Genomic DNA, 14,579 nt, shown 5'->3' with positions numbered 1-14,579 from the left:
GCTGCTCGGGGCAGGTGGAGGAGGGGAACGACGGGGGAGGATGGGGCGCAACTGAAGAGGAGAAGGTGGAGAAGAGGATGGGGTTTGTCGTGTAGTGTGGCCGCTCGCGGCTCCCCGACCAGGTAACACCTGGCCTCGTGAGGCCACACGATCTGAGTTGATCGAGCGGCGAGCGTTCGGCCGCTCGATTCTACCCGAAGGTGCGCGCGCACTAATTAGATTTTAGGTTGATATTTTCCATTGTACTCCAATATGGATAGAATTTTAACGAGTTTCCCTGGAACCTCGCAGTCACAGCTATATGGCGGTGGCGGACTGGACACCGTGGTACCCGCCAGTTTTAAGAGGAGACCACGAGCAACAACTCCCTAGACATCAGTTTTCGGAGTGACCAGCAACTCGGGCGATGGGGAGGTCTAGTCGCCGGCGACGGGCTGCCAAATTGATGGCCAAGCAGTCCGGTTCGGCCATGGGGGTGAGTTCCTGTCCTCTCCTTCCTCTGAATATCCTATCTTATTTTCCTTTCAGTCTATCGTGCAGCATCAAAATCGCATCTTTAACTTTTTTTAACCTCAGTACAAACACAAGCGCTCATACATACGCGCATACACTCATCCCTATGAATGCACACACGCACACCCTATCCCTATGAGCACCTCCGAGAGACTGAACCAGCATGTCATCTTGAAATTTACGAAGTCACCGTAGGCGCATCGTCGTCGACGTGAACGTCTCCTCCCACTGAGGGCACATCGCCGGAAATCCTGAAATAAATTCAGGAATAATGAGAGCACCAGGTGGGCTGGGGATACCACTGTCCCTCTAACCATCCAACCACAGGTTGGTTCGCAAATCGCATCTTTAACTTATCCTATCGAAATCTACTTTTGTTTTCGTACCAAAAATAAATAAATCAAAGTTGTGTTATTATCTTAAATAGATCAAAGGTGCATCTCTATGGCAGTAAACAAATTGTATCTCTGCCTGCGACTATCAAACTTGCACTTTTGAGACCTTCAATGTTGCGTATTTGATCAACTCTAATTTGTTTCGGTGACAAATGCAGAAAGTCAATCAAGATGATAGGGTCAGCAGCTTGCCCGACGACATCCTGGTCAACATTCTTGACCGACTCGATGTCGGCGCCGCTGTGAGAACCAGTGCCCTCTCGAGACGGTGGAGACAGCTTCCGGCCATGCTCTCACGGCTCACAATAAGTGCTCAAGAGTCGGAACCTCCTGCCCTCAAAAACCAAAACCGGCATGTCTGATGATGAATTGGTTCAGATGTCTAATGCAGCTGTGGTCAAAGCGACAAAGAGCATACTGACACGGAGGGTCCCGGGCGGGTGAACCATCCGCCTCCTCAGCGCAACGTTCTATTTGAGAGATGAGGCCCCCTTATCAGTTGGGCGTGTTGTTGGCAGTGCCATGACGACACACAAGATTGGCAAGGACGTATTCAGAGTTTTGGTGCAGAAGGAACGCCTAGAGTGCACCATTCGTGATATGCTCAACTATGGTAAACGGTTCGTGTCGTTTTCAACCAGTGCCTGAATGCATTTGCTGGTCTCACGCGCCTCTACCTGCAGAATTTGAGGTTCGCTGAATCCGACTTTGTCTCCAACATCCTCGTCACGTGCAAGCAAGTAAATTATTTAGGTTTTCTCAATTGCGCACAAAGAGTTGGATAACGCTCCAGGTTGAACACGCACAACTCAGGAGCTTAGTATATATTGTCAATTGCCATTTCGACATGGTCAAACTCACCTGTCTAGACCAGCCGATGGGTTCCCCTCTCCCCTCTCTCCCCTCTCCCCCCTGCTCCTTGCCCCCTCCTCCCAGATCTCGCCGGCGGCCATGGCTCCTCTCTGCTGCGCCTGTCCTCCCCCTCTCCTCTGTAGGAGATATGCCCTAGAGGCAATAATAAATGATATTATTTATCTCCGAGTTCATAATTATGTTTATGTTCCATGCTATAACTGCAATGATTCTCGAGTCTACAATATCCACGAGGCTCGGAGGAAGACTCATATGCACGTGTGGAATAATAAACGGTAAGAAGTATTCCTAGTCTGGCCTCTAAGACTAGCTCAAGTGTTGCATGATGGTTCTGTTTTCCTGATCATGGGCATGTCTATGCCAGCAATTTTGAGGGCACAATGTTAAGAGAACATTTGTGTTGAATCGACCCGGATTGATGTTATGCTAAGAGATTCATTCGTCACAAGTTAATGGTGCATAACACAGAGATGGTTAACGTTTGCATATTCCTTAGACCATGAGAGTATCGAGTTTCTTCATGCTTGCTTCATGAACTTTGGGGTTTGTTAAACGTCATCCGTAAATGGGTGGCTATTACGGCGGCTTACGGGTTTATGGAAAAGTGTGTCAAGTAACTTGATAGCTAAAGATTGGGATTTGCTCCTCCGACGATGGAGAGATATTCTCGGGCCCTCTCGGTATTACGGTATCCATCATCGTCTGGCCAGACATAGTGTGATTTGATCACTGGGATGCCGGAACACGGAAACGAGAAAAGAGAGCAAAACCGGTAACGAGGTAACTAGCATAGTGGACAAGTTGTTGATCCACGGGAATGCCAACATGTCTCACGTCGGGTATTTGTAACATATCGCGAAGCAACAGGAATAGCACACGGCAACTGGAGGTTCACTCGAATATTTATTCGTGTGGGTATAGGGGTCAATATGGGTGTCCACGGCTCCGATGTTGATCATTGATCGGAAGGGGTTCCGGGTCATGTCTATACTTCACCGAACCTATAGGGTCACACGCTTAAGGGTCATCTATCTGCTGAATACTAGACAGGGACTGAGAGAAAATCACCGAAAAAGTTTCGGACACCGAAAAGTTTCGGACAACAGAATCGTACCGCAGAGAGAGGTCATCGGATAAGTTTCGATGATACCGAAAAGTTGTTTCGGGATACACCATTAAGTCAAATTGGTTTCGGCACATGCCTGATAATTCTTGGAGGATGCCAGAATCATTCTGGAAGCTTTTTGGAATTTTCCGAGATAAAAACCGGAAATGTTCCGGAGCTGCCGGAGCCACTTCAGATGCGTTTCGCAGATGAAAATCACTAAAACCGGAATTGTTTCGGAACGCGTTGAAAATCATTTTAGTGGGTACTGGAAATGTTCTTAGCCCACATAAATATTTTCAGTTCGATCAGACGCTGGAAAATGTCGTCGTGAATAGTGAAAATCAGCTTTATGGTTACTTTATGGAAAGCCACCTTTTGGGGCTTTGCTCGAAAAGATCTTGGGGATGACATGGATGGATAGGAGCCATTTTTTGGGCCCCTCATTGGGGTGTGGCCGGCCACATGGGGTATCCCCCCTTGGGGACCCTCTTGTTCATTGGTTTCACTCCTAGGTCCTTGTGGAAGGACTTCATTCATGTGCATTTTGGGTTTTTTTGAAACTACCCTACCCCCTTGGGATTTCCTATAAATAGAGGTGGAGGGGCAGCCCTCCACAATCCTCCCTTGCTCTCATACACATGCCATGCATTATCTGGCTTCTTCTCTCCCTCCCACGAAAAGAGTTTCGTAGAGCCGTAAGGCTGTCTGGGTTCTGGCAGGAACTAGTTCTGGACGGCGAAGCCCTGCCGGATAGATGACACCGTATGTGTGCAACTCTGTAGAGAGATCGTAGTTTCAGTCTTAGTTCGTGAGTGCCTCCCGAAGGGCTGTCCGTGTGACCGTCCGAGTTTCGAAGGTCCTCCCGAAGGGCTGTCCGAGTGACCGTTCGAGTTTCGAAGGTCCTCCCGAAGGGCTGTCCGCGACACCGTCCGGGGAGGCTGTTCGACCGCCTCCCGGAGGGTTGTCTGAGGAGCAGATGAGGGTATACATCCTCGCGGTTGGGAGGTTGTAAATCCTAGCTGCGGGGATCTGCACCGCCGATCGTCATCGACTCTACTTCCCGCTGCGCTACGAGTCGGTAACGAAAAAGATCAAACCATGTATGCAGTCTCCATAGTGGTCCTGGGCTGGTGCGTAGGTCGGAATTTTTTTGTTTTCTGCTGCTTTACCCTACAGTGGCATCAAGAGCCGTGCTATGCGTAGATGCAGGTTTCGATCTAGAATACATGGAGATGTATGGGTATTGCATAATATAATTAGGTAGTAGATGAGATCTATTGCTGAAAATTATTTATGTGGGTGACAGATGAAATCTGTTACCCGAGGTTCTTGTTGCTTCCCTAGAATTTGCGTTTGCTCAATCTCGAGACAGCATGGTGGAATTTGACAAAGTTCTGGCAATCCGTGATCCTGATTGATCATGGAAGTGCTATCAGTTCTTTGGGTTCTACCGTAGTCAAAAGAAAGATGAAATTCGCAGATGAAAAGGCATTGCAGATATGATCTGCACGGGGGTCATGCGTATGACGAAGTTTAGTATGGGGCTCGAGATTTAATTATCTCGTGTTTCATACACCCCGAGATGTTAATCTAGCAACTTGAATAATCATACTTGATGATAAAACGTTGGTAGCTGCGGTTTAAGTCAAAACCTTAGAAGCCACGTAAAATAAAATTTTACATAAACCGATTAGAGGCGTCTAACTTGGTTTTGCAGGATGTGCATGTGATGTGGTATAGCAATGCTCATATTCAATTTGATTATGTATGAGATGACTATATGATGTAATTAACATGACCTGCGTGTCATGATTCGGCATGATGGCTGGAGCCATATGATTGTCACTTTAATGACCTGCGTGTCAACCTTAAGTAATGCACTTATTTTATTAGCTATAGAGATAGCAATATTATCTGGTGCATCGACAAGGTGGTGGCAATCTTCGCGAAGGTGAACACCGACGCGAATGCCAAAGACGAAGAAATGAAAGACTTCTCCGTCAAAAAGGGATATACCATATCATGCTATTATGAATTGCCTGAGATGTTTATCCCTTATTGTTGAGGATATAGACCTTAGAGTCACCCGCCAGGAGGGGCCGGGTTACTCATATGGTCATTGCAAGAAGCCCGGCGCTAAGCTTGAAGACGGTGGGCCAAAGATGGGCTTAAGACCCGGATACGGCTTAAGGCCCGTAGTTACAATCATTATTATGGTAGAACTTGTAGTGTAAGGCAAGAGTAATTGAGAGTCCGAGCCGGACACTCTTATGAGCCGGCCGGGACTCTGAGAGTTGCTGGGCGTCAGCCTCCCTATATAAAGGGACGACCCGGCAGCGGTTTTGGGGAGAAGGAAGATCTCGTCGAGAGCCAGGCATAGCAATTAAGCTCCCTGGTCCTCGAAACCCTAATCAATACCACCTCAACTGGACGTAGGCTTTTACCTTCACCGCAAGGGGCCGAACCAGTATAACCCTCGTGTTCCTTGTCCCGTTAACCCCTTCAAGCTTCCTAGCGGCGATGGCTCCACGACTAAGTCCTAGCTTGAGGACATCTGCCGTGACAATTCCACGACAGTTGGCGCCCACCGTGGGGCCAGCGCACGGTGGATTTGAGTTCTTGAAGGGCAGCTTCGAAGGGCTCAAGGGATACGCTGTGGGCCGGATGACCAAGAGTCGTCGCGACAAGCTCTACATCGACGATGCAAACTGGGGCTCCGACGCCGGCTCAATGGAGTACGGGTACCGGGTCCCCTTCAGCGGAATTCATGTTTCCATTGGCAAGACTGGTGAGTCGGGCCCTGAGCCGGATCTCTGCGCCGATCTCATCGAGACGGCTCAGCGTGCACGACCCGCCCGGGCCCGGCCTGCCTTAAGGCATGCTTTTGTGGGATGCATCCATGGAGGGCCCTCTGATCGATCTGGATCTGGTGATGAGACGGCCGCCGGCTCTGACGGCGAGTCGTCCACTGATGAGTCAAACTCGTTGTATCAACTTCAAGATGGCAGGCTCATGGCTTGTTCCGATGGTGACAGTATTCCGGACCTGTTTGAGCCGCCAAGTCAGGTTGGAGTCTTTATGGCCGGTGCACAGCCTGTTCAGAACCCCGCTGCTGGAGCGGGAAACCCGGTGCCCTCGCCGGCTCAGGTGCTAATGGATCTCACGGACAAGATGACGGCCCTGTTAACCGCCACGGTTGACCCGGCGGATCAAGCTCAGCATGATGCGGAGGTGGCATAGTTAAAGTTGGATCTAGTGAAAGCTAAGGAGGATCTGGCAGCAGAAGGGATCAGGATGGCTACGGAAAGGGCGGCTCTCGACGCCCAAACCCAGTTGATTCAAGCGCAGTCCTTCCGGCTCACGATGGATCAAAACGCGTCCAATGAGGTCCTGAGAAGGAGGCATCAAAAGGCCCAATCTCGACTCCCTCCGGTTTACGATCCACGAAACCTCTTCAACATGCCAGGTGCAGGGTCTAGTAACCCGCCAGGGGTCGTAGTGCCCGGATCTGGGACCCCTACTCAGCCACAAGTGATGGGGCCTCCCCAGATGCCCCCTGCCCCGCCTCAGTACGTGCCAATACCACCGGGTCATTATGCCAACCCGCTGGAGAACATGGTCGCCGCGGCAGCACGGCTGGCGGCTCTCCCAATTGACGGCGACTCTCCGACGGCTATTGAAACCCGCCGGGTCAGGGAACTTCTTCAGACGGCACTGGCGCAGCAAGAGGCGTACTCCTACAGCCGGGACAGGATCCACTCGACCCCTCGTCCAGGCCGGAGCCCGAGTTACAGCAGACACATGGTCTCAGCGACCGGCTCAAGTAACGTCCGACGCCATGACCCGCCCCCTGGCCATGGCCCGGCTCATAACGGAGCCTTTCACGCAGCAGGCCAAGACAGAGCGCGGCAAGAGGCGGAACAGGTGCCTCAGCTGACGGCTTACCAGACTCCCCCGGCTTATCTGACGACTTCCGTCGACGTGGGTATCCCTACCAGGACTGGGGGTGTCCCTTGTTTAGTGCCAGCTATCCGCAATGAACGTCTACCCAAGGACTTCAAAGGCCCTAGGAAGGTGCCTAATTACACGACAGACTTACAACCCGCAGCCTGGATCGAGAGTTATGAGATGGCTATGGAACTGCTGGAGGTCAGTGAAGCGGCCATGGCTAAGTACTTCACCATGATGTTAGATGGGACTGCCCGCACTTGGTTGAAAGGGCTACCACCGAATTCCATTGGGTCTTGGGCTGAGCTGAAGGCCCGGTTCATCCAAAACTTCAAGGATACCTTTAGGCAGTCTATGTCAATTGTGGATTTGACTAACTGCAAGCAGCAGGAGGGTGAGTCTACGACACATTGGGTTCGCCCGGTTAAGGAGATAATACATTCCTCGGATAAGATGGATGCCGGCTCTGCAGTCTTAATGTTGGAGCAGAATTGTCGTTTTGTGCCCCTGAAGATGAAACTCGGGCGGCTTAAGCGCGACTGCAATGATATGGGTACACTGATGGCAGCTCTTGTCAAGTATGCCGATTCTGATGGTACCAAGGACCCCGCTTCAGATGATGAAAGGACAGGGAAGGGAAAGAAGAACGGCAATGGCAAGGGTCCTCAGCATAACCCGGGAAACCAAGGAGGAGGCAAGCACAAGGCCGATGGCAGCCTAGAGTTTGTAGCCAACGCCAGCTCACAAGGTAATAACCAGCGACGCAAGGGGAGGCCCCCTCCCCGAGGCGGCGGGTCAGGCCCGACGCTGGAGCAACTGTTGAATGAGCCTTGTCCAAGGCATGGCTCTAGAGAGAAGCTAGCAACTCATCTATGGAAGGATTGTGCAATCATGAAGGCCTTTAAGAATTACAATGGCCCGGGCGGCGGCTCAGGCGCCGGCGGCTCAAATTCTAACCCTCAGAATGGTCAAGGGGGCTTTAATCAGCAGTCTGGCCAGGGTCATCAACAGCAGCAGGGAGGTTATCAGACTAATCCAAAGCAGCTTAGCGGTGGACAGTATCATGTGTTTACCACCAGTCTGTGTAAGCGAGAACAGAAGCTTCATAAGAGGGCTATGAATGTTGTTGAGCCGGCGGTTCCACGCTACTTGCGGTGGTCTGAGCAACCTATAGTGTGGAGTAGGGAGGATCACCCTCCCCGGGTGGATAATCCAGGTCACTTGGCCCTGGTGGTGGCTCCTCAGGTGGGAGGATATAAGTTCACTAAGGTACTCATGGATGGAGGCAGCAGCATCAACATCCTCTATTATGAGACATTTCGTCGTATGGGGTTGATTGATAAGAATCTCAGCCAATCAAACACTATTTTCCATGGTGTGGTACCTGGTAAGTCGGCGTACCCAGTCGGCAAGATCGAGTTGGAAGTGGCCTTTGGAGATGAGCACAACTACAGGGTGGAAAAATTGACCTTTGAGGTGGTCAAGATAAGAAGTCCGTACCATGCCATATTTGGGCGGCCGGCTTACGCCAAGTTCATGGCACGACCGTGTTACGTATATTTACAGCTCAAGATGCCGGGTCATAATGGGACCATTACGGTTCACGGCAGCCGGAAGGTGGCCTTGGAGTGTGAGGAAGGCGATGCAGCTTATGCAGAGTCTGTCTGCGCAACAGAAGAGTTAAAGTTTTATAAAGCCAACGTTGACCCAACAGACATGACTTCTCTGAAAAAGCAGACTACGGAGCATGAGCCGGCGGTGAAATTTAAATCGGCTGATGAGACTAAACTTGTTGATTTCGTTCCAGGAGATTCATCTCAGCAGTTTAGCATCAGTGCCAATCTGGATCCAAAATAGGAAAGCGCGCTCATCGAGTTCATCCATGAGAATAGGGACATTTTCGCATGGAAGCCGTCCGACATGCCAGGTGTGCCTAGAGAACTCGCTGAGCACACTCTCAATGTTGATCCGAAATTTAAGCCGGCCAGGCAATTCCTTCGGCGGTTTAATGAAGAGAGGCGGAAAGCCATTGGAGAAGAGGTGGCCCGGCTCTTGGCGGCCGGGTTTATTGTTGAAGTCTTTCACCCAGAATGGTTAGCTAACCCGGTGCTCGTACTCAAGAAGAACGGCACTTGGCGGATGTGTGTGGACTACACGGACTTAAACAAGGCGTGTCCAGCTGATCCTTTTGCCCTTCCCCGTATTGATCAAATTATTGATGCTACGGCAGGTTGTGCGCGCTTAAGTTTCTTGGATGCTTACTCCGGATATCATCAGATTAAAATGGCAGTTAAGGACCAGGAGAAGACGGCATTCATCACTCCCTTTGGAGCCTTCTGCTATGTGTCTATGCCCTTTGGACTCAAGTGTGCACAGGCGACTTATCAGCGCTGTGTACAGAACTGTCTTCATAACCAGATTGGGCGCAATGTTCATGCTTATGTGGACGATATTGTGGTTAAGTCCATAAAGGAGGAAACCCTGACAGATGATTTAAGGGAAACCTTTGATAATCTCCGGGTTTACAAGATGATGCTTAACCCGGCCAAGTGTGTTTTTGGTGTGCCTGCAGGCAAACTCTTGGGTTTTTTGGTTTCTGACAGAGGTATTGAAGCTAACCCGGAGAAGATCAAGGCCATCACCTCCTTGGCTAAGCCGGCGTGTATAAATGACGTTCAGCGCTTGGTGGGTCGCATCGCTGCTTTAAGCCGGTTTATAAGCCGTTTGGGTGAGAAGGCCATGCCATTATATCAGTTGATGAAGAAAACTGATAACTTTGTCTGGAATGATGCAGCTAATACCGCTTTTGAGGATTTGAAGAAGAAGCTGGCAGAGCCCCCAGTCCTTGCTGCTCCAGTTGACAAGGAGCCTTTATTACTGTATGTGGCTGCTAATACACGAGCCGTCAGTGTGGCCGTGGTGGTGGAGCGCAAGGAAGAGGGTAAGGAGCATTTGGTTCAGCGGCCGGTTTATTATGTCAGCGAAGTGCTCATTGAGTCCAAGCAGCGGTATCCGCATTGGCAGAAACTTGTTTATGGTGTGTTCATGGCGAGCCGGAAACTTAAGCATTATTTCTAGGGTCATCCCATCACTGTGGTCAGTTCTGCCCCTCTTGGTGATATCATTCAAAACAAAGAGGCCACAGGGAGAGTGGCTAAGTGGGCTATAGAGCTTGGACATCATGGTCTGAAATACGTGCCACGCACTGCTGTTAAGTCTCAGGCCTTGGTGGATTTCATCAATGATTGGACAGAGTCACAAGTGCCCGAGCAAAAGCCGGATAACACATACTGGACTATACACTTTGATGGGTCCAGGCAGTTGGAGGGCTCGGGGGCTGGAGTCGTGTTGGCTTCCCCTAAAGGTGACAAGTTCCATTATGTGCTGCAGTTGATGTTTCCTTGCACTAACAACGCGGCTGAGTACGAGGCCTTGCTCCATGGTCTTCGGATGGCTAAAGAGATGAGCTTGAGCCGGGTAAGGTGTTTCGGCGACTCAGACTTGGTGGCTCAACAAGTATCAGGAAAGTGGGATTCCAAGGACCCTCTCATGGCGGCTTATCGCCGCGAAGTTGATGCCATTGCTGGGCACTTTCCGGGTTACCAAGTGGAACACATCGATCGTAGGAAGAACGAGGCGGCTGATGCTTTAAGCCGGCTGGGCTCTCAGCGAAAACCGGTGCCGCCTAATACTTTCCTGGACGTCCTGTATAGCCCTTCTGTTAAGTTGCCTACAGAGGAAGACTTGGCTGTCCCTGACCCGGAGGCACGACTGGTGGCGGCTCTCCACGTCATACCGGACTGGACAGTACCTTATTTGGCTTACATGACCCGGGGAGAGTTGCCTGAGGATGAAACTTTGGCCAGACAAGTAACCCGGCGGGCTAAGTCAATGGTTGTTATCAATGGCGAGTTGCATCACCGTAGTGTTACAGGAGCGTTTCAGCGTTGTGTCTCCCCTGAGGAAGGTCAAGAGATCTTGCGTGAGATTCATGAAGGGGATTGTGGCCATCACGCCGGCTCAAAGTCTCTTGTGGCCAAGGCTTTTCGCCATGGTTTTTATTGGCTGACGGCTCATGCGACGGTTGCCAAAGGTTCTCGCGACGGGCTCATGTGCCGGCTCAGGAGCTGAGGATGATCCCAATTACTTGGCCCTTTGCGGTCTGGGGGCTTGATATGGTTGATCCTTTTAAAAGGTCCAAAGATAAGAAGACCCACCTCTTGGTGGCAGTTGACAAATTTACCAAGTGGGTAGAAGCAGAGCCAGTTAGCAAGTGTGATGCAGCCACGGCAGTTCAGTTTATGAAAAAGGTGATTTTTCGCTTTGGCTTTCCGCACAGCATTATAACTGACAATGGCACCAATCTATCCAAAGGCGCCATGGAAGAGTTTTGTCAACGAGAGCATATCCGACTTGATGTTTCCTCAGTGGCTCATCCTCAATCCAATGGTCAAGCTGAGAGAGCTAACCAGGAGATTCTGAAAGGCATCAAACCCCGGCTTTTGGTCCCGTTGCAACGGACGCCGGGTTGTTGGGTGGAGGAGTTGCCCTCCGTGTTATGGAGCATCAACACTACTCCTAACAGGTCTACAGGTTTCACGCCTTTTTTCATGGTTTACGGGGCAGAGGCAGTCCTCCCCAGTGACATCCGTCATGACTCGCCTCGAGTGGCGGCTTACGTTGAGGCGGATAATGAACAGGCGCGCCAGGATGCTCTTGACTTGTTGGACGAGCAGCGTGATGTGGCAGCAGCTCGCTCAGCAATTTACCAACAGGACCTGCGCCGTTATCATAGTCGCCGGGTTAAATCCCGGGTCTTCCAGGAAGGCGATCTGGTGCTCCGGCTCATCCAAGATCAAACAGATGTGCACAAGCTATCCCCGCCTTGGGAAGGGCCCTTTGTGGTCAGCAAGAATTTGCACAACGGGTCATATTACCTCATTGACATTCGGGAGCACAAAGATTCACGTAAGTCGGAGGAAGAAACCCGTCGACCGTGGAACATAGCTCAGCTTCGGCCTTACTACACTTGAGCCACCGGCTCTCATAATGTACATATTTCTCTAAGCCATGTATATATTATGATAAGCAATAAAGCAGGACCTCTGTCCTTTTTTCTCCTCCAAATGTGCACGTGTTGTTTTCATGGCAAGATTACATGATAACTTGAAGGAGGATCCGGCTTATGATCGTATTCGAATCTAGCCGTAAGCAATAAGGTCACTTGGGGGCTTCCTGTTCAAACATAGGTCGTATTCGAACCAAAGAGAACATAGCTGTCGATACCCATTTGATTGGCAAAGTGCCGAGCTCATTGGGGAATTTTCTTTGATCATATTTGAATCTTAGTTTAACCCCTTTGAGAACCGACGTGGATCGTATTCGAATCAGCGTCTTAAACAATTCTTAAAGTCATTTGGGGGCTTCCTGTTCAAACATGGGTCGTATTCGAACCAAAGAGAACATAGCTGTCGGTACCCTCTTGATTGGCATCGCCACACCCACTGGGGGCTATATGATCGTATTCGAATCCTAGCATAACCCCTTTGGGCCGGGTCTCTGGTCGTATTCGAACCGGAAGCCCCTAAGTTCTTCTGCTTTATAACAAGTTTCTTCTGATTATTTCAAAGTGTGTACGGCCGGGTCTCACTTTGTCGGCTTAACTTTGATTTACAGTGTTAGCTGAACACAATGGGTGTTATTAAGACAGGTAAACCAGAATTGAGGTATCAACCTTATTACCCGGGTTATTTAAACCGGAAGCATGCTTGCAGGCCGCTAAGTGTTTTATTACGGCTCTATTAAGGACATACTTGAGGACCAGTCTTTTTTGATTCATATCCGGGTTATATATCTCAAACCTATGATTCTCAGCGCGGTAAGCCGCCTAGAGACTTGTGATTTGTCCTATGCAGGATAGTCGAAGGCAACTATTTTGAGCTTAAGGAAAATAAATGATTGATTACGACCCGGAGGAATATAAGGAAGACAATTTCAATAGACTTCAGCATTCAATGCGTGCACGATGGCACGGCACAGTTAAAGTGTTGACCCTATTCTATTACAAGACTCGTGGAGTCCAAAAGGGTGAGGCATTGTTTGATAAGCCGCCAGCAGAGTTACGACGCTTGCTGGGTTGAAGTCTCCGGCTCGTCCCTCTCTTCTCCTCCGGCTGTTCCCAAGGTCTGGAAAGTCGACGACTTCCAGTGGATGCCGCTCAGAGCTTCGAATTGAGCTTCCTCGTCAATTAACCCGGCCGGGTCAATCTCCGGGACGAAGGTGTGCTGACGAGCCGGCGGGATTAAGCTGAGGGCTTCATAGCGCGGGGTCGGGATCCTCTGATTTTCCGCATTGTAACCCGGCTGGTACTTGGTCAGATCTGTGTCGTTTCCAATAAGGGTGGCCACCGGGCGCACGATCTTCACGCAGGCGGCAAAGTCTCTTTGGTCGAAGGCCGTGCCGTCTTCCTTCAGACTTGGATAGCCGAGGGCGATGTCCGCCGGGTCTAACTCGGGAAGGAAAGCCTTGGCCCGGCTCAGCGCGGCGATAGCTCCGGCTCTTGGAGAGGCCCGTCGCAGCTCTTGGATACGTTGAGGCAGAACGGCGAGCCGGCGAAGCACTTCCGCCAGGTGAGTCGGCACCTCGTTGGATAGGGCCACCACAGCCAAGGCACGCTGTGACCCGGTGTAGAGTTGCTCCACCAGGGTGTACACGGCCTTCAGCTTGGTTACCACACTCTGGTTGAGGTTGGCACTTCTGGGACCTATTTAACAGAATAAGATAAGCCACCGACAAGGGTGAGTTATGAGATATAAAGACTACAAACTTGATGAAAGCCGGTAAAATGACTTACCGAAGATTGCGGCAACCATCTGGGACACTTGGCGCTTTAAGCCGGAGAGTTCGGCGGTCTTCTCTGAGAGAGCCTTTGAAGGAAATATGCCCTAGAGGCAATAATAAAGTATTATATATTTCCTTATATCATGATAAATGTTTATTATTCATGCTAGAATTGTATTAACCGGAAACATAATACATGTGTGAATACATAGACAAACAGAGTGTCACTAGTATGCCTCTACTTGACTAGCTCGTTAATCAAAGATGGTTATGTTTCCTAGCCATAGACATGAGTTGTCATTTGATTAACGGGATCACCTCATTAGGAGAATGACGTGATTGACTTGACCCATTCCGTTAGCTTAGCACTCGATCGTTTAGTATGTTGCTATTGCTTTCTTCATGACTTATACATGTTCCTATGACTATGAGATTATGCAACTCCCGTTTACCGGAGGAACACTTTGTGTGCTACCAAACGTCACAACGTAAATGGGTGATTATAAAGGTACTCTACAGGTGTCTCCAAAGGTACTTGTTGGGTTGGCGTATTTCGAGATTAGGATTTGTCACTCCAATTGTCGGAGAGGTATCTCTGGGCCCACTCGGTAATGCACATCACTATAAGCCTTGCAAGCATTGTGACTAATGAGTTAGTTGCGGGATGATGTGTTACGGAACGAGTAAAGAGACTTGCCGGTAACGAGATTGAACTAGGTATCGAGATACCGACGATCAAATCTCGGGCAAGTAACATACCGGTGACAAAGGGAACAACGTATGTTGTTATGCGGTCTGACCGATAAAGATCTTCATAGAATATGTGGGAGCCAATATGGGCATCCAGGTCCCGCTATTGGTTATTGACCGGAGACATGTCTCGGTCATGTCTACATAGTTCT

The 14,579-nt window shown here is 50.0% G+C and overlaps 1 pseudogene; it reads left to right on the top strand.

Annotated features, from left to right (window-relative positions):
• Window positions 1-469: 469 nt before the first annotated feature.
• Window positions 470-14,579, top strand: part of LOC120964270 (FBD-associated F-box protein At3g49020-like) — a 41,140-nt pseudogene continuing 27,030 nt past the window's right edge.

Source organism: Aegilops tauschii, chromosome 5 (genome assembly GCF_002575655.3).
Source record: "Aegilops tauschii subsp. strangulata cultivar AL8/78 chromosome 5, Aet v6.0, whole genome shotgun sequence".
NCBI lineage: Eukaryota > Viridiplantae > Streptophyta > Magnoliopsida > Poales > Poaceae > Aegilops > Aegilops tauschii.
Note: the sequence above shows the minus strand (reverse complement) of the source record. Positions and strands in the feature narration are given on the sequence as shown.